This window comes from Bacillus rossius, chromosome 6, assembly GCF_032445375.1.
Source record: "Bacillus rossius redtenbacheri isolate Brsri chromosome 6, Brsri_v3, whole genome shotgun sequence".
Lineage (NCBI taxonomy): Eukaryota > Metazoa > Arthropoda > Insecta > Phasmatodea > Bacillidae > Bacillus > Bacillus rossius.
In genome coordinates this window covers 77,916,131-77,937,350 of record NC_086334.1, presented here as the reverse complement: position 1 = coordinate 77,937,350, position 21,220 = coordinate 77,916,131, and positions in this window count along the sequence as shown.

Here is a 21,220-nt window from a genome sequence, read left to right as displayed (position 1 = left end):
TGAGGAATGGCCGAAGTTTGGGTTTCACCAATTACAGGGCCGTGGCAAGGAACTCCTTGGCATCCCTGTCAGGGTAGAGCTGTTCAAACAGTTTCTTCTTGCGGATCAGAAAGCTTTCTATGTCCTCGCTTTCTTTCTGCTTGTGGCTGAACAACTGTGAAGTAAGTTCCACAATTCGGAGTGGGCTACCGAACTGATTCGCGAAACTCGAGGTGAAATCCTCCCAGGTGTTGTATAGCCCTTAATACATTTTCCACCACTTGGTGGCATCCCCCATTAGTAGCCCTCCGATGTGATCGACCCACTCAGCTTGGGGAGTACCCTGGGACTGCAAGGCCTGTTCCCAATGCAACAGCTGTTGGACAGGGTCCTCATGGTCCTATCCTCGGAAGAGTCTTGGGGCTATCTTGTTTTCAGTACTTCTGGAAATTTCTTGGGGACTTCTACATATTCCACACTTGAAGGAGAGTACTGCAAGGTTCAGAACCCAACCCAAGAATGACAAATGATACTCTTTACTGAAACTTTGGCAGGTAGTGAAGACTATGGCCATCTATGGGCAGTCGGGGGCGAAGCATCGCCGGGGTACCACGGGTGTCGGTTTCCGATCCCGCAGCTGTTCCTGGCATGGACGACATATTTGGATAAAGTCTTAGGGCTCGATGTCTTAATTTGTCTTCCCCAGACACAGCAGGTGGAATGGGGTTCCACAACATTCACAGGGGAGGCTTGGTCCCTTCTGTGAATGGCAGCCTGCTGCAGCGCATTTTATAACCTCCATCAGAGTAGCGGGGGTGAGCACCACCAATTGTTTGCTGCACTCCTGGAAGTGGATGGGGCTCTGGTAGCATGTAATGGGCCCTTCAATATTTCTATACTAATGTGCCCCACATTGGGCGCCAAATTGTCTTATTCCTGGTTGCGGGACAAGGCAGTGGTGAGTCTCAGGTGGGTGTAAAAAACCCCTGGGCGCTGTGTGCCTAAGTGCCGCTGTCGAAGATCTCCTGCAAACGCACGACACACCTGGCCGAGACGGGCTGTGGTAGTGGGTCTCTGGGTCAAGCACCAGGGATGCAGGGTCCTGGTGGATGCCGGGTATGAGGGGGCGGGATATAGATGAGGATGAGGGGACAGGTGGGTGGTTTGATTGGGGAGAGGAGAGTCGGGGGATGGGGGAACAGCATCTCAGCAGTCGGTAGGTGCTCGGGTGAGTAGAGGACCGGCGCGAAGTCGAAGGAATGCAGGGGGCTGTACGTTGGGCTGGGCGCACCGGGTCGTCAGGTGCCGAGCGGTAGCCCAGATGGTATGTAGGCAGCTGCTCCTGGTCCTTGCTGAGACGGGCGCTACACCTCTTGCCGTGCCTTTTACCAGCCCTCTTGCTCAGCATGTAAGGAGCAGCACAAGAGAAGGGGTCGTGGACCGGAGGATCCTAGAGCAAGCACTCGAAGGCCACTCCAGGGGAGAAGGAAAGGGGGAGAGATAGAGAGAGAGAGAGAGAGAGATGGAAGGAAGGTAGAAGAAAGTAGCAACTCAATTATACCAATTCAGGTTTATTACCTCAGGATGAACTGGGGAGAGGATCTCTGTCAGGTCTGGTTGGCCCTGCATTTATATACACCAAGAATACATGTTCATCACGGTATGTGCATACACTTATCCTACATACTTAATACCTATACATACTTAATACCTATACATACATACATACATACATATCACATTCACATTAGCTTTTACAATTATAATACATATTATTACTACATTAATATGTCTATTATGGCTCTGGATGTCACATGACATTTGGATGATTCCACTTAATACCAATTCTTCATGACCTGCCCTCTATTATCAACAGGAACACTACCGTCCTACTTGCTATGCAATGTTTGCATAGAGTAACAGACGGGAATGTCGTTTATGGTTGCTCCAGGATGTGGCCATGTTGGGGTAGGCAACGAAGTTGGAGGGGGGGGGGAATTGGTCGTCGGCTTGGTGTTTCGGCCGAGAACATAATGGTGGATGTGACAAGCTTTTAGGCTAGACTATCAAATGGGTGTCAGCCATGGTGCCAATTGCAGCCATGGCTGGCCAATAAACCTCAATTATCACATGATGCACACGCTTTTGTACTGCATGGTTAAAATCCCGCATGGTAGTGTGTATAGGCTTTGGCCTGAGACCAAAGATAAGTAAATGGACCAGATGGAACTTAACCGATACTTCTTGATTGTTTACATGAACAGCTGTTTTAAACAACAAACATACACATGTGTTGTTATACTTCTAAAACCATTAAAATCATTAAAATAATGATTTTGGATGGTTAATTAGGTTAGTATAGCTACATTAAAAAAATTGTCAGATTTTGTGAATGGTTTGTTAAGTCAGGATAGCTACATTTAAATTAGAAATTCCTAAACAACCATTAAAATTATTTGACTGTATTTTTAATGTAGCTATATTAACCAAACATAACCAACCATCCACAATTTTGTAAAGTAGGTATTTATAATGTAGCTAACCTAACCTAATCGACCATTAGTTATCATGAGTTTATCTAAACAAACATACACGGTGTGCTGTTACTATTTTCATAATGCACAGAAAGTTATGACTTATTTTAATGATACTATTATTTATAAAGTCTTATTATTTTGATTGTTATTATTATTATTATGAAATTTTATTATTTAATTTGTATATTGTTCGCCCGCAAAAGTTATTTAAATATATTTTTTATTAATTATGTATATCTACGAGAGCTATGCTCTATGACCTGAAATGGAATTATATGGACAGTCAATTGAGTATACCCCTCTAAGGACTAATGAACTTAACGAATAAACGATGATTTTATTCGGGGTATTACTTAAAGAAATTTTCATTGTTGGAAATTTTCGTTTTAAATTTACCGCATTTTTGTGTTTTCAATTGTATTAATAAGTGTTATTTACAGTATTTATATTGTAAATTACGCTAACCGATTTTGGTTTCGGCCAATGAGAGGCCGTGTTTTAGATGTGAGGCGTCTAGAACGTATTAATTAGGAGGTTGGTTGTATGAAGGCGTCTGATGCCGACGCAAAGGCGCGAGGCCTATTTTAAATTTGAAATATAGCTAGCTAGATTATGCCATCCGACACTCAGGATGAGCTTAAACGACGTATAAATAAATAATGTGTAAGATTATAAGGGCATATTCTGACGGATATGTTATTAGGAGTGAAAATCTGTAAGTAAAGATCTTGTATTTTGTATCGCCCATAGACATACCCAGCTGTATGTAATTTCGTCGTAAATAACTCCGATTTGACTACAAACTGATTAGTTTTCACGTAAAAGGTGTCAATTATCCTGAACTACGTCATGAATTATTAGTTCCAAGATTTAAATTATTATTTTATTTTGTGATACCCAGAGGTGAAATGGGAGTACAAGTTTCGTGTCTCTACCATATAAACTGAGTTAAGCCAAGGCAAATACGAACCCAAATATAAACATAAACAGTAATCATACTAATTATTAATTGTGCTATGATTTCAAACATTTTCTGGTATGTAAGAATGCGTCCGTAAAAACATCATTTGATTTTTTTTTTCTGAACATACACTAACGAACTTTTGTGAACGATTCATGTGTGCTACGTATTTTCCTGATGTTTTAATTTACATAAGCGCATATCCACGAGTCATGTTCAGTATCGTTAGGATTGTTTTTCTGTGATTTTTTTTTATCTAATTATATTAATATTGATTTTTATCTCTACACATATGTTAGTTGTCCCTGATGAATAGCAATTTTTATTATTAATAAAAACCTGAATTCTATCCCTATGTGTTGATATATGTTACCTAGCTACCTGTGTCCAAGAGTGTGTGTTTTATGATAAATAACATTTTTTTTGCATGTTTCTAAGGGTCAGAGTACAAGAGCATAACAGTACCATTGACACATATATATATATATATATCTATATATATATTTTGAAAAATAGTGACAGCCAGTGTATATCGTCCCGACAACACACACACAACAAAAGGGTCTATATATATAAATAAACGAGTACTATTAATGGTACTGGCACCAGCAGTAAGAACACACCAAAGAAGTTTAGCAGCAGTATAGTATAGAAAGTGGCGCACATAAACGTGGGGCCCGAGTGTGTTGACACTGAGTTGTCGCACCTTAATTCAAGTTGTCATTTGATCCTGCATTGTGTATCTAATCCATTATAATAACATGGCACACAACCACCCCACATACTCGCTCAGGAGTAGGCATGACAGTATGTGTGAAGACTGCGATAACACAGGGAATTCAGGAAGTGACACGGCGACATCATCAGCAGGGGGTTCACCAGGGAACACTTGTGTGGAGGGACCTAGTGATCACTCTACCACCGTGGCTGAGAGGTTAGGGCGGCCCACGTCACCAGCAACAGGGGAGCAGGAGGAAAGGGAGGCCACTGTCCCTAACATCACACCATTGCCAGATAATACTTCTACATCACCTGTGACACTGGAAGCACTCATGCAATTATTACGGCAGAGTAATACTCAACTAAATGCGAAATTAGAACAGAACAATACTCAAATGGAGCAGCATAATGCATCCCTAAATGCAAAATTAGAACAGAACAATACTCAAATGGAGCAGCATAATGCATCCCTAAATGCAAAATTAGAACAGAACAATACTCAAATGGGGAGGCTTACGACTGAGTTGGGAGCGCTGAGGGATCAGACCAACTCAGGATTAAAGAGCCTGGAACACAGCATTGAGGTTAGGCTGGCCCAGCAACACGAACAGGTCCAGCAGATATCTGAGCAGGTATCACAGAACAGTAGTCGTGTGGACAGTCTGGAGACTCATGTAACATCCATACGAAACATGATCTCAAATGAACACCAGGGACAAGCTAGTGCTAGGGAGGAGGTGCGAGGACATCTCCAGCATCTCGAACATAGACTGGAGGACATGGAGGTGGCTACTGCCACACTACGAGATAGAATCGAGCACCTTAGTGTACACCCCAGTCCCAGGAGTGAGTCAGCTGACCGCCAAGCTCATGTACCGTCACACACAGCCCCTGTGTCAACTGTACCGACTGCCCCAGTAGACAGGCAACCGTACCCCAGTGAGATGTACACAATTCCACTGCTACCCATCCACAATCATCCTACCGTTCAAATGGATCTGCCCAGAGAAACCCCTGTATTGAGCCCATCCAACATTGATGCGGCCACGCTCATGCACCATCCAGCTAAGCATTGGGCAGAAGCTATGCCCACGTTTGCTGGCAGAGCTACAGAGAACCCCATCCGTTTTCTGAAAAGATTTGAGGAATACACCTCAACCTTTCATTTGAGAGATACAGAGATACTGAAGTGTCTCAACAGCGCCCTGAAAGGACCGGCATTTTACTGGTGGGAGATGCTGAGTGCATCAACGCATAGTTACGCCCAGTTCCAGTCCCTGTTCCACAACCAGTATTGGAACATCCGAATACAGAGTCACCTCCGTGCACAGCTTCACACGGAGAAGTATGACCCAAGGAAGTGCGCGTCCTTGGAAGCGCATCTATCAGCAATGTTTGAGAAGACACGCTACTTGGATCAGCCCATGACGGATGATGAATTCATCGCGGCCATCCTCACGCAGCTTCCACTCAAGTATCAGAAGCAGTTGTCAGGCCTGCCGTACCGTGATGTGACAGAGTTCCGCGAGTGCCTTCTCAATTATGATAAACTTGAGAAAATGGACAGAGCACCCAATACCAAGGAGGAGAGTGAGAGGGTATCACAGCCCCACCGACAACAGCCAGTCCACAACTACTGGCAGAATCGCGAGGGAAAACCCAAGGAGCTCAGACAGGCAGCGGTAAACACAATGAACTGGCAGCCAAGAGGAGGAGGACCTAGCCGGAACGATCAATACCAGACAGGCTACAGGAAGACCCCCTATTACAAGAGAAAGACGTGGTGGTCCAACTCCAGGAATTACCACAGCGATGACGAAGCAAACCACCGCCGGAGGCAGGGGGACTACCGACACAACAAGCGAAGATCATTCTCGCCAGAGTCACGGCCACCCAGGGAGTCAGCAGACCGCCGCCGGAGAGCATCGTCAGAAGACGAGCTGGAGTACTGCAAGAAGTACCGCCGTACCGACGAGCCCCGCTACAACGGCAAACCTGAGGACTACCGCCCGCCATACCACTATGCCCCCAGGACTCACGAGACAAGTGGCGGCCATGCCCAGAACAGCCACCTCTCATACAACCGGAACACACAGATGACAACATTCCCACCACCATTTGCTGCACCGTCTACATCTCAGCAGACGACGTACTACAACCAGGGACCAGCAAATCAGGTGGCAGCAGAATTCAAAGCTGCTGTGTCTGAAGCAGCAGGGAACCGACAATGGAATCGTCAAGAAGGAGCCAGATCACCAGCTCCAGGTGGACGTGCCAACACTGGCACGTTAAACTATTAAGGATCTCTGTACGATCAACCCTGAATTTATACCCCATTGTGACAAGGAGCCCGAAAGGACAAGACTACCCACCGGAGAAGAAGTGGAAGCATTCGTAAGAATGAAGCTCACAGCAGAAGCTGATGTACGAAGAAGAAGGAAACCAGCATCCAAATTATCTAAATTTAATATCGGCGACCTTGTGCTCAAGAAAACATCTCCTGTCAGCAAGGCATGGGAGAATGTCACCAGGAAATTATTTTTGCTTTTCGACGGACCATATGTCATAACTGACATAGTTCAAGAGAACTGTTATGCTCTGGAAGACCCATCTACAGGCCGACCAGTAGGCCGGTATAATATTTCGCAGTTGAGAGCCTACAAGAAACCTGTGTCCCAGTGAACAAGTTCGACACAAGCTAGTGAGACACCTGTATAGTACGAGTATAGGTAGCATAACAGCTGAGCGCAATCGGAATGTCTAGGTCAGAGCCAGGACCAGACCAGTATAAATGTGAAAGGTATTAAATGGTTACTGTGTAATTTGATACGCCATGTGAGGCGTATTGCAACCACTGACCGGTACCTAATGTGTAGCGGAAGTGTGATACCCGCTTGGTACATTATCGTCGCGTCGATGCGGAAGTGCAATTCCCGCTTATTATTGCCTGTAGTGAGGTGAAGGGAAATGCCACCCACACAGATGTAATGAATCTTCGAATTTAATAGTGTATTATGTGTATAATATTGTTTGTCAGTTGGTCTGCATTATTCTTCGTGTGAGTATAAGTTCACTAACAGTAATACCTGAATCTGTGTAATGAGATGCGCCTATCTGTAAGTACTATCATACTAACTAGCAAAAAGAAATGTCAAGCTTGTGTGTTGTCGACTAACTTGTGTGAGAGAAGTATGGCCTAGCTGTGTAAACATGGGTGAGCACTGTTCTACAAAGCATCTAAGAAGCACATGAACACTTTGCAACTACTAGCATAATAATAATAAGATTACCTTGAATTACTGATGTGGTTACTCCAATTTTTCCGAAGCACAACACACCACTGAATTTATTAAGAATCGCCGAGATTTATTTTTTTTTTTGTTATTAAACACTGCTGGAGAAGAAGATGGAAAAAAAAATAATTATCTTTTTTTTTTTGCAAATTTAATACTCTTGTTTTACACGAATTCTATGATTGAAGTAGGGCTTTGCAAATGATCTCATAGGGTTGCATTCTGCCCTGAATGCAGAGTAGAAAAGTATGCATTCCTTTCGCATACAAATCCACTCAGTATTAGAAAGCTATTTCTTTAAATTAACTTGATTTGGTTATTTTAAATAATGATATTTATGAAATGATAACGAGATATATACGAACGACTGTGTCATTTATTGTGAAAAAAAAAAAAAAACTATACAAAAGATTTTAATTTCATTCAACGTGGAACTTGAGATTTTGTTTGTTTATGTTTGTAATCGTCGAGTAGGCGAATATGATGTCAAACGAAGACCTGAAAAACTCAATTCTAACAACTATGTCGCGGACTTAGTACACTGTTGCAGTAAATGTCAGCAGGCTGTATTATAAACAAGTACTAAGTTACTGCAAAATTGAGCCAGCCAGAAAAGAAAAAAAAAAGAATTTTTTTTTTGCAAGCTATCGTGAAAGCATTTTTGTTGTGTTTCACATAGCTTTGTCAGGATAGAATTATCCTTTGCATCGAGATCATGAATCTCAAGTGATTTTAACAAGAAACAATTCCTATCAGAGAAATTTCTGAATGATATGAATACACAGTCAGGATCCTGCGAAGCCCGCATCGGATACCTGAAAACGAAACTAATGGTTGAGATGAGAGGGAAACTACTATACACTTTCCAAACAGCTGTTTGCGTTATATGAGAACCCAGCTGATTACAGAAAAAAAAAATACTACCTTGCGAGAAGTGGTAGAAATAAAAGTTCACCAGACACTCGAGTAAAATAAAAGAAAGAAAAAGAAAGCCGAGCGGTAAGCTGCGAGAAAAGAGAGATAAAAGAGAAGGAAACACTGTGCGTTCCCTTTCCAAGCACAAGTTACACATGATGCGTGTACTTAAACGAAATCAAAACTATTGTTGATTTGTTTGCTAACATAAACAAATGCTTTTAATTATGTAATATATGAAATGTTCCTTGAAGTGATATTGTAAATATGTTTTTATGTATATGATATGAGATGTTAATGAGAATTATTAATTTTATCAATTGTTGATATTATGAAGTTATGAAAGATTGTGAGATGATGCTTATGGAAATGCACGAGATGCATAATGAAATTGTACATAGAATAAAACAGGTACAACCTGAAGGCATAAGGATGCTTAACAATGATGTAAACAAACCATTTCATTAACATGAAAATCAGTTTAGTTAGTTATGCTTGAATGTTATCTAGCTAATGATACCTATTGTTAAGATGTAACAATTTCACTTTGAAAGTTATTGAATGTTTAGCCTAAGTTACTATACTTATTATTTAATATCTGATGTTATTTGATCCCATTAGTTACTATTTGTTTTAATAGATTTAGTTTATACTGAACTGGCTTGTGGATAGGCTACGTTAAGCACAGAAGATGTCTTAGCCTGCCGACATTCGTGCGTTACAAGTGCACGATTCACACATGAGTGAAGAGTTTTAAGACTGTTTAATGACCGGGATACTTGTTAGTTAAAATGTACACAATACGGTTCGCAACGGCTGTGTACCTATCAGTGATGGGACCCGACGAGTGCGTCCTTGTGAGATGGCGGTTCCGCCGACACGAGCAGCACCGCAGACGTCCCGACGCCGCCTCTCACGTGTTCATGAGGTAGGGCGGCAGCTGCAGCCGCAGTTCGCCGCGGAGCCAGGAGCCGTGGTGTCCGGTACTGCGAGCCGCCACACGCCAATCCCGCCGACGTGAGGTGTGGAGCAGGTGTTGGTGTTGGCCGCTTTGAGGTCGGGCGCTGTCCCGATGCCTCCTCAGCCGCCGCCGTGGATGTCGTTTGCACCGCGGGTGGACATTGATCCACTGCCGTGACGTGTCCTGGAGAACGTCACATTGTTGACTCACATGTACATACACCCGTTACAGCCATATGAGATTGCTACTTACAGTAAGTATGTCCTCCCACGTCCCTCTCAACAGGAGCGGCTCAAGGGAGTAGACGCCGTCGGAGAGCTGCAGCAGGTCCAGCAGAGATTTTGCGCGGGAAAACCCGTGGACCATTCGAGCGCAGGTCTGCTAGCGGCGACGACCCGTTGCAAAGTGATTAAAATTGCGCGAATTGTCTGGTGTAACAGGCGAAATGACGATAGAAAAAAAAAATAAAAAGGAGGAGAAGAAGAAACTCAGTCGCTCCAAGTTTTTTTTTTTTATGTGTGGTGCGCGCGCCGCTTGGCGACAAGGCTATTCGTTGTACACAGTGCGAGAGAGACGGTAAACTGCCAATCACATTGTACTGTTTTGAACAGGTCAACGATTGCAGTTCAATATGATTGACAAGGGCGGCAATTCTGTGCTGTTACTATTTTCATAATGCACAGAAAGTTATGACTTATTTTAATGATACTATTATTTATAAAGTCTTATTATTTTGATTGTTATTATTATTATTATGAAATTTTATTATTTAATTTGTATATTGTTCGCCCGCAAAAGTTATTTAAATATATTTTTTATTAATTATGTATATCTACGAGAGCTATGCTCTATGACCTGAAATGGAATTATATGGACAGTCAATTGAGTATACCCCTCTAAGGACTAATGAACTTAACGAATAAACGATGATTTTATTCGGGGTATTACTTAAAGAAATTTTCATTGTTGGAAATTTTCGTTTTAAATTTACCGCATTTTTGTGTTTTCAATTGTATTAATAAGTGTTATTTACGGTATTTATATTGTAAATTACGCTAACCGATTTTGGTTTCGGCCAATGAGAGGCCGTGTTTTAGATGTGAGGCGTCTAGAACGTATTAATTAGGAGGTTGGTTGTATGAAGGCGTCTGATGCCGACGCAAAGGCGCGAGGCCTATTTTAAATTTGAAATATAGCTAGCTAGATTATGCCATCCGACACTCAGGATGAGCTTAAACGACGTATAAATAAATAATGTGTAAGATTATAAGGGCATATTCTGACGGATATGTTATTAGGAGTGAAAATCTGTAAGTAAAGATCTTGTATTTTGTATCGCCCATAGACATACCCAGCTGTATGTAATTTCGTCGTAAATAACTCCGATTTGACTACAAACTGATTAGTTTTCACGTAAAAGGTGTCAATTATCCTGAACTACGTCATGAATTATTAGTTCCAAGATTTAAATTATTATTTTATTTTGTGATACCCAGAGGTGAAATGGGAGTACAAGTTTCGTGTCTCTACCATATAAACTGAGTTAAGCCAAGGCAAATACGAACCCAAATATAAACATAAACAGTAATCATACTAATTATTAATTGTGCTATGATTTCAAACATTTTCTGGTATGTAAGAATGCGTCCGTAAAAACATCATTTGATTTTTTTTTTCTGAACATACACTAACGAACTTTTGTGAACGATTCATGTGTGCTACGTATTTTCCTGATGTTTTAATTTACATAAGCGCATATCCACGAGTCATGTTCAGTATCGTTAGGATTGTTTTTCTGTGATTTTTTTTTATCTAATTATATTAATATTGATTTTTATCTCTACACATATGTTAGTTGTCCCTGATGAATAGCAATTTTTATTATTAATAAAAACCTGAATTCTATCCCTATGTGTTGATATATGTTACCTAGCTACCTGTGTCCAAGAGTGTGTGTTTTATGATAAATAACATTTTTTTTGCATGTTTCTAAGGGTCAGAGTACAAGAGCATAACAGTACCATTGACACATATATATATGTCTATATATATATTTTGAAAAATAGTGACAGCCAGTGTATATCGTCCCGACAACACACACACAACAAAAGGGTCTATATATATAAATAAACGAGTACTATTAATGGTACTGGCACCAGCAGTAAGAACACACCGAAGAAGTTTAGCAGCAGTATAGTATAACGGACACATGACAAAAATAACTAAACTAGTTTGAATTTACTATCTCCACAAAATGTGGTAATAGAGGAAATTTTGTAGCACGAAATAAAAGTATTGCCAATTTTTTTTCATTTTTTTTAAGGAGGGACTAGTCGAGATAATTACCCCTTCAACATCAATAATCAGTTACATCATTACCTACCTAACCCAGATGTAGTTTAAACAAAGAAAGGTACCGTAAACTGGGCCAACTTTGGCCCTTGAGGTCAACTTTGTCCCACACAGAGAAAAAAGATTGATTATTTTGTTTTACAAATGTTTTTAAAATAACAAGTCAAACATTAGTTAGACTTCTTTCCAATTATGTTACTGTTTAAATTATGTTGGTAGGAAATTTTTGTACCACTTCAATTGAGGTGGTAGCACTGTTACTAAAGAATCAGCTGTTTCATGAAGAATTATTTAGTGCACAACTTTGTAGTATGCATATTTTGATTTTAGTCTGAAAATTTTGGTAACTGTAAGATTGTTTTCGTTATACATATGTCCTTACAGGAACATTTCAATATCAGCTTAATTGTACTGCCGTCGTCCGGTTTCTCGTGTTCGAGACCGGGCGTGTATCCTAGTGGGAAATTGGCTCTTATTGAAATTACGTTCCGGGAGGGCGCCAGGTTAGCTCAGCGGCTAACCAACTGTGAGTCGTGTGGCTGCATTGCCCCTACATGGCCCGCTAAGATCGTCGGCGGTGGTTGGAGGGGCCCTAGCTGGTGAAGAGATGCTGAATTCAATAATAGACACGAACTCGAGATTTAGATGGTTGTTGGCACGTCGCACATGGGGGGTGCAGAGTGGGCGTTTAATTAGATGAATTATTACAGTCGCAAATTACACTTACACTACACTTGCACTTGCACTTGCAAGTCGCACACAGAGTTACCCTACAAAGTTACAATTAGTTCAATATGAGTGCTCTGACACACTGTCACTAGTTATACCCTCACGCCAGTCGAGGTTAAGGGGGAGGTTGATTGGAGGCGGCCAATCCCGAAAATTGTTAATTGGGCGGTGTCCGAATTCACTTGTGGGAATCGCGGTTCGCAGTTAAATTAGATACAAAGTTCACTCGTGGTTGTCGTCGGTGTCTATGCACTCGACATTAATGAAAGTTCCCTGTTAGCGGGAGTCGGCCCATGCTGTAAAGTGGACTACCCCACGTAATGTCTCTTGCGGGGAGTTTAAAAAATTATGCGGCTGGGTTAGGCCCTACACAGTAAAAGGACTGGGGACGCATGGGGAGTTAACGTAACGAATAAAAAATATTTGGTTCAATTGACTATATTTACCAGAAGTACTGTTCCGTGTGGACAAAGGATGATGGCTCCCCGTGGAACGCACGTCCGCCCCGGTCTGCGAGTCACTCGGTACTGGCATTTGCCCTTGGCGCGAGGGGAGGCCTCAGCGTCCTCTCGCGCCAAAGTTGCTAAAGTTCCGTTATTCGGAAATTATTTTAATAATAAGAAGCTGAGAGCAGCTCTAAATTCACACATTAATTATTAATAGTAAATCTGATTAGCAGATACTATTTAATAATTATGGTTAAAAAATTGATGTAAATTAAGTTTAAATATTAAGAGTCACACCAGAGACTGTTCATCACTTGCTGACTGCTCCAGTGGCGAGTTACACATAAAACATAGGGAGGTAATATTTACATCAACACAGCACTATAATTAATTAAGGCTGAAGGTTGCAAAGGAGGCACTCACAAACTGATTAAGGTAAGTTCACACGTGAGTGACTCGGGCACTCCTGTGTCGCACTTTCCTTATGCAGGGGTTTTAATTAATAGTGGAGTTGTCATTAATTTATGTTTGATTATTAGTGAACTGGGTCGAGGTGTTTAACTAATTAGACCCGGCCCTTGATTCTACCTTGGCATCGAAGGCTTGCCTGACTCAGGTGGGCCATGGCTAGGGGTGCATTCCTTTAGCGGGGTCGGATACTCGCGGTTGCAGGTCGGACTTTGGGGTGGCCTTCGGCTGGACGACATCAGTACAAGTTTTTTCAACTTTGCTCATAGTAATAGGAAATGTCAACTTAGAAGTTAGTTTGGACAACTTTGTCCCAGGTTAAAGTTGCACCATTGAAAAAAAAATTACCTCATCTGTCACTCTCTGTTTTAATGTTTCAGAAAACTTTATATTACATTTAGGCCAAACTATGCTAAATATTTTTTGCTTGTTTATATGTTTCAGGGAGTCAAACAGGCAGCACTATGATAACAGCGAGAAAAGGAAGTATAAGAAAGATAGGGAGTCGTAGATATCAGGACTACACAGAAGATACTTTACAGAAGTGTTTGGAAGAGGGCAGCAGAGAAGTTTTGGAACATCCCCCACAGCACAATTAAAAACAAACTGAAAGGTCTGTACACTAAAAAAACCAGGTAGGCAGCCAATACTAACCGAAGAACAGGAAGAAACACCAGTTTAACATACTACGATTTTATGTGATTTTGGGTTTCTCATTACAGAGTATGATATAAGATGTTATCAAACTTTATTTAGACAAAATGGGTCGAAATGTTTGTGAGTTCCGTGACAACCTACCAGGTTATGACTGGGGATGGCACTTTTTGTAACATCACCCCGAGTTAACGTGCCGCATATCCTTAAACATTAAGCGAGACCGGGCTGGTATAGATTAGGAGACAATACTTAATTTTTTTTAAATCTGGAGAAACGTGCTGAATGCATTCCACCTGAAAATATGTGGAATTACGATTAAACCAACCTGACTGATGACCCAGGAAGCATAAACGTTTTGTCAAGGCGCAGAATGAAACATTTTGAGCAAGTAATGGATTATTCCAAAACGTCAACCTCAGTTATGTTTTGTGGAAATGCTAAAGGGGAACTTCTGCCCGTCTATGTTGTCTACAAGGCAGAAAAGTTATGGGACACATGGATGGAAGGGGGTACGAAAGGTGCACGATTTAATAGGTCGAAGAGTGGATGGTTTGACTCGGGATCATTTGAAGACTGGTTTTTCCATCTTGTGCTCCATAGACTCAAAAGATAAGAAGGAAAAAAGTTACTGATAGGAGACAACTTAGCATCTCACATTAGCAAGGAAGTCATTTCAGCTTGCCAAGAAAATGACATTGTCTTTGTTTGCCTTCCCCCACACTCCACCCATCTGACACAGCCACTTGATGTGGCATTCTTTCATCCACTGAAGACAGAATGGAGGAAAATTCTACATGAACAGCGTAAAACTCCTAGTGGAGAGCGTTTCAAAACTCTACCGAAGAATTCCCTAGATTGCTGAATAAACTTTTGGGAGTCTCTGGCAAGACAAGGGAAAAAAATTTAGTATCAGGTTTCAAAAGTTGCAACATTCATCCTCTTGATGCCACCAATGTTTTGAAACGATTGCCAGGCGCTGAAAGTTCTGTGAATGTTGAGATTGTCAGTGAAGCATTCCTCGAAACAGTTATCAGTAAGAGATCAGAAGCCACCCCTTCGATTCGAAAGAAGAGAAAACTTGCAAACGTTGAAACTGGTAAAGGAATCACTCCAACAAACGTGGATAACGGTACACAAGTCGCCTCAGAACCTAAACAAAAGAGAAAGAGGAGAAGGCCGAGGAAAGACAATTCTACCTCATCTGACGAGGGATCCAGTTTTGACATTTCTGATTCCACAAGTGACGATCTGGAATCTGAAAACCAAAATTCCGATTCTGAGTGCCTAACTCCACACAAAAATGAATCATGGAAGGAAGAACTAAGTGAGTGTGACTATGTTGCAGTCATATAAAATGGAGAACTCTATCCTAGCAGGATTGTTGGTTTTCCCATAGAAGATGACAGTAGAATCAAGAAAGTTAAGGTGACGTGTATGGAAAAAACTATGAAATTTTGGAATTGGCCAGTCAATGGTAAAGAGGACATAATGATTTATGATTTTGATGACATAATAATGAAAATATGTGAGCCTGTACCAATAAGGAGGGGATATTTTTCTGTCCCTCAACTAAACACTTTCACTTCATAAAGAGTTTTGTCCTCATATTGACTTGACTACCTATGTAAAAAAAAATCGGTTGTCTGTAAACTCGGTTTACGGACGATAGTTTAACGTGACGTCATAACAAAACATTGATGAAATGATTGCATACTTTATGAATAAAATTGAATCATTTTTATTTTAATAATAAAAGAATAAATACTTGAAATTATATTAGTAATCCGATTTTTAAAATGCAAGAATAATTAACCTTTATTGCCGAAATTGTTGTTGTAATAAGCAATGAAAACAACATTAACTTTTCACTTCACTTTATAAACAGTCGAGTGGAAGAGAGATAGATGCGGCGCAAGCATACAATGAGCTTAACGGGACACAGCGTAACGGAACAATGTGCATAATGGGACACAGCGTAATGGAACAATGTGCATAACGGGACACCTTTTCGTGCATGCAGCTGACGTTCATCGATTTATTAGACGTTGTCACATCAAAAATACACTCACTACTGCAGTAAAAATGATAGTGAGCTAAATTTGTCATATCATGGGACAACTTTAACCCACTGAAAAAATAATTTGTAAAATAACAATACAATTTTATAATACTCCAAACCGACATAACTACTTATCCCAAATACTTTCACCTTTACACCAAAAATGTTTTGGAAAATTGTACCTACTTTACTAATGCAAAAGATCAGAAGCATCAAATTTGAAAAATTGAAAAAAGTGGGTCAAAGTTGGCCCAGTTTACGATAATTGAATGCTTTCTATTCGTTTACATATCCATAAATTCAAACTATGCCTTCAACATTGAATCCTCTTCCCCAGCCAACAATTTAGGGTAGCCATCGTCCACACTAATATCTCGTTCTTTAACAATGAATCCATCCAACAGTTACTAACATTTGATGCATTCCTGTGTACACATGCAAAGGTTAGTGCCCCTGACTTGTCAATGAATACCACCTGCGCAACAGTGAGCGCGCGGCCGTTCAAATGCTGTGGCAGGAGGTCGGCTGTCGTCGGACGAGTTCGTGCGCCATCGGCTGCGCGCGGATCTGGTCGGGAACAGAAGTTGGGCTGGCTTCTCCCAAATAGACAAGACTGTTATTATTCCAGCTCGTCAGGGAAGTCAGCGCGTATAAAAGGGCATCCACCAAGTCAACCAACGAGCAGAACAAATGGGACATCAGCGGGCAGGCTGCCACACTGCTCCGACACCGCTCGCTGGCCTACACCGTCAAAATACAACGGAGTTGCTGCTGCCAGAGGACCAAGAAGACTTCGACTGGGTGAGACCTCTTCAAGTTGTAAACCGGAATTTAGACAGTTAAGATGAAGCGCCGCTGTATTTGGCATAAAATTCTTCAGAGTGGTTAGTAACTAACTTTGAAGGTCCAACGACAAGGGCAAGAGGGCGCGCCATAGCAACTTCCGTGAGGGCCGAGCGAGCTGGTGTAGCGAAACTATCACGACCCGATCACGTCACTTAAAAACTATACGGACTTTAATTCTCCACATCCTGTAATGAAGAATCGTAGCCATAACGACCCGAAGATAGTACGTACGGCATGGCTATTTGCGGACACAAGGGACTGCGCGCACGATAAGAATTACGTGTTACGGAAGCAATGCGTAGGAGGCTTCACGTGGTAGTGGCGGAATAGAAACATAAAACTGATTGTATAGACGTAGTCTTGTGCTATGCTACGTTGTATTAATGTGGGTGCTGTTAATCTTAACCAAGGGTTGTGTGCTATAATAAGGTTAAAGAAACAAATCTAACCACCTGTAAAGTACAATGTAGATGGACTAAGGACCTGGAGTTAATGATAAGAGAATTAGTTATTAATGTTATGAATGTTCGTGGTGACTAACACTTTGTATTTTTCAAGCCTCTGCAGGTTAGATTGATGGTGTACTGGTCGTAGGCTGTGACGAGCTCATGCCTCGACAGAATTAAGGCTATTGTTTTTACATTTTTCATAATTATTCACAGAGTGTTAATTCGTCTGTCTTGTGTTGTAGTGGGATCACGTATCAGCCGTTCGACATCACAAGGACCCGGCTTATTTATGAAACATGTCAGTTTGAGATTCAATGAAATACGTGTTTGTGTTATTGGGTTTGTTAATAAATTATCCTTGGAATGAGTTCTACTTGGCAGCTAATTTACGAACCACCCGCAAATGTTCTTTTTCCTCCTTGTTAGGGTTTTCCTATGTTTATAGTAAAACCTGTGACAACTGCTTTATCAATACCGTCTGATTACATTTGGTCCTACGGAAGTGCGACATTGTCTATTGCATCTTAAATATCATATAGAGAATAGCAACTAATAGAGCTGATAAAAATAGTATTTCACTAAAATAATCAAACAAATTTACCTGTGAAAGGTTATCTTCTTATGCTTTTCCTTCAGTAACTGGATCTCAGTTTTCCTAGAACTTCTGTTCACGCAACCATATGCAACACACGATGCCATAATATATTAATATATCATGCTGTATATATTGTCACACTGGTTCAAAATCACACATTGTACTTCTAAAACAACCAAACTTTTGAGAAATTACAACAGATTCACCTACAACACTCAAAAACCAAATTAACGATAGGCCTACATAAATTAACAAACTTTCAACTACTCGCATTGTAATCCAATTGTGTAATCAACGATGTTATTCACTAAGCAATATGGTGGATCTTCTCCCTCTCCATTCCTCCCCTAACTTCAAAACCCTCATCTAAACTATGTGTTTGTTTTCCATCTGGTCCATTCACTTATCTCTGCCTGAGACACACTTACTGTCCGCGCCAGGAATGGTGGCACTTGAGCTCCCTAGTCCTCGGGCTAATGGGAGGGGACGACCACCCGCAGCGACGGACGACAACAGTAAAGGCGTGGCCGTATATTCTCTTACATGAAAACATTTGTCCGCGCCAGGAATGGTGGCACTCGGTCACTTTAGTCCTCGGAACAGAGGGTACGATCATCTGTAGCGAGGACGATAGTAGTAATGGCCTGGTCATATATTCCGTTACATGAATATATTTATAAATGTTTCACAGTAAATGTTGATATACACCTGTACCATGTGACCATAATCATTGACTTTACAACAGCTTTCAAGACAAGATACTAATTTGTTTCAGTAAAAAAAAAAAAATCATCGAATATTAAACATAATTTAAAATACTAAACATTTATGTCACATCGAAATGTAAACAAAACATTCATCACGGTACTGCATTACTGCGCAGCTGAAATGTCCCTACAGTTTTTGTATTGCTATGCAATACAAAGTGTCTTAGGCATTGCTGTCTCTTGTGCAATCAAATATCATAACACATATCTTACAATGCATTAACATTTTGTCAATACTATATAATAATCTTCTTAAAACACAATTTAATTGATATCGAAAATATGGTAGTGCAATTAAAAATGTGATAACATGAATGGTAAAATAATAATAATAAGGCTGAAAGTGTAGCATTACAAATGCTATAAATAAACAATGCCAACGAATTAACTACGATTCAGAAATGTATGAGTGAAATACCAAGCTACGCTGATAGAGATATATTTCAAATATAATGTTGTTTCAAACGTACAAAATGTGTTGCACGTGTCAGGAAACTCACAATGGATTTGCCAAAACACTGTCGTTACTTTCACAGGATGTAGAACAGTAACCATCACTGTTTTCGGCACTGTTTTCACTACCCTCACCGGTATCACTATCTTCACTGTCGTTCCCAATAATGATGAAATATTCGTCTTGAATATCGTCCATTAATGGGTCTTTCTTGCAATAATTGTCTTCCGTGTTCTGTACGTGTTGGCAGTAGCCCTCCCAGTCACTGCAGGTAATATAATATTTGAATATATATACGGTATAGAAGTCGCGAGTGGATAGGATTTACTCTACGTTTTTCAGGAGCGTATGATGAGCAGCTTGGGAACTTCACCGCTGCAATTCGCTGCCATAACGCCCTGTATCGTCTTAGTTGTTATTTACACGTTAGAGCGCAGCACTGTCGCCCGCTGTCATTGCCCGCACCCCCCACCTATCATTCACTGCAGCTCAAGGTCTTTCAACAAGAGGGGGAAGGGGTGTTTGAAGAGTACGACACTTGTCCGCTAGGGACCAACACAAGTCGATGCCCTAGAGATGGTGGCGATTGCGGCGGTGAATTAACCAACTACCTCAAACCGTATTAGAAATTTTAACCTGGGCTGGCGACTTCTATACAGTAGGTATATATATTCAAAGATATAATTCATAGCTTGTGTGGTTTGAATTTGCAATGATTGGAGAGAGAGAGACAATTCACCGGTGGTGTTATTTTCTCGCACTAGACGTTTAAGTTTTGCCCAAGCGAGCTCTATAGCATTCAATTCACACATGTAGGGTGGTAATCTGATAGCCCGATGACCATGAGTTGCTAATAGGTGATCAACTCTAAACCTTTTTGTTTGTGGTCGATGTCTGTCCAGCAGATCTAGTAGCTCTGTTTTACTCATAGTCACATTACATTCGACCCCATTTCTATTAAGCTATCCCACTATTTCTCGTTTAACATCGTATTTTGATGGTGGCTTGTCCACTTTTTTGGAGTGGTATGGTGCGTTGTCCATAACTACGATCGATGCAGGTGGTAGATTTGGCAGTACCTTTTCTGAAAGCCATTTTTCGAAATTTACAGAGTTAATTTTTCCGTGGTAATCCCTCACTGTAGCACTAGCTTTGTAAACAACACATTCTCCTGGAAGGAAACCATTTCTCGAACCAATATTCAAAACTATTAGTCTGTGAGCTGCGTTTCCTGTACTCATAACACCGTTTATATCGTCCTTTTTCTTCCAACATTTCTTGAATGTTAAATTTGTGTCAACCCAAGTTTCATCAAGGAAAAATATTTATTTTCCATCTTTTCTAATTTGCTTCATTTCAGTAAGGTATTTTGACCGCCAACGAATGATATCAGCTCGTTCAAGGAGTACTACACGTTTGTCTTGGGTTTTCCTCCACACGAAACCCATTTCCTGCAGAAGTCGGCGCAATGACGATTTGCTCCAAATCCAGCCGATCTTTTCTTTAAGAATTGGTAATAGCTTGTTGACTGTTGGCACAACCTTTTTCACAATATAGAATTCGTGAATTGTATCTCGAATAACTCTTCTATCAAAACTGTCGTCAATTTTTACAGTCTTTCTTTGCCTGCAAAAACATGTTAATTTAAATTAGAATCAACAAGTTAGCTTTAAGGGGGTAGTTTCCTTACTTTCATGAATTGGTTGAGATTTCGCCATTACTATATTTTTATATCCGATATTTTCAAACTAGGTTAAGTATGACATACATCACGTTTTAACAGTAATTTTAAGTACTATTTTGTTAATATTAAATCATTTTATGACCTGCATGATCCTAATTAGGTATATTCTAATAAGTCAATAATTTCAGTCCCTCAACAAATAATATGGATGACAGGCAACTCATTTCAAATTCAAAAGGTCTGATAAGTACCTACTTTACTGTGTCATGATTACCACCAAATTTAAAGATTAAGCCATAAATATTAATTGCCGAGTAATAATTATAAAATTATTAAATCTAGGAAACT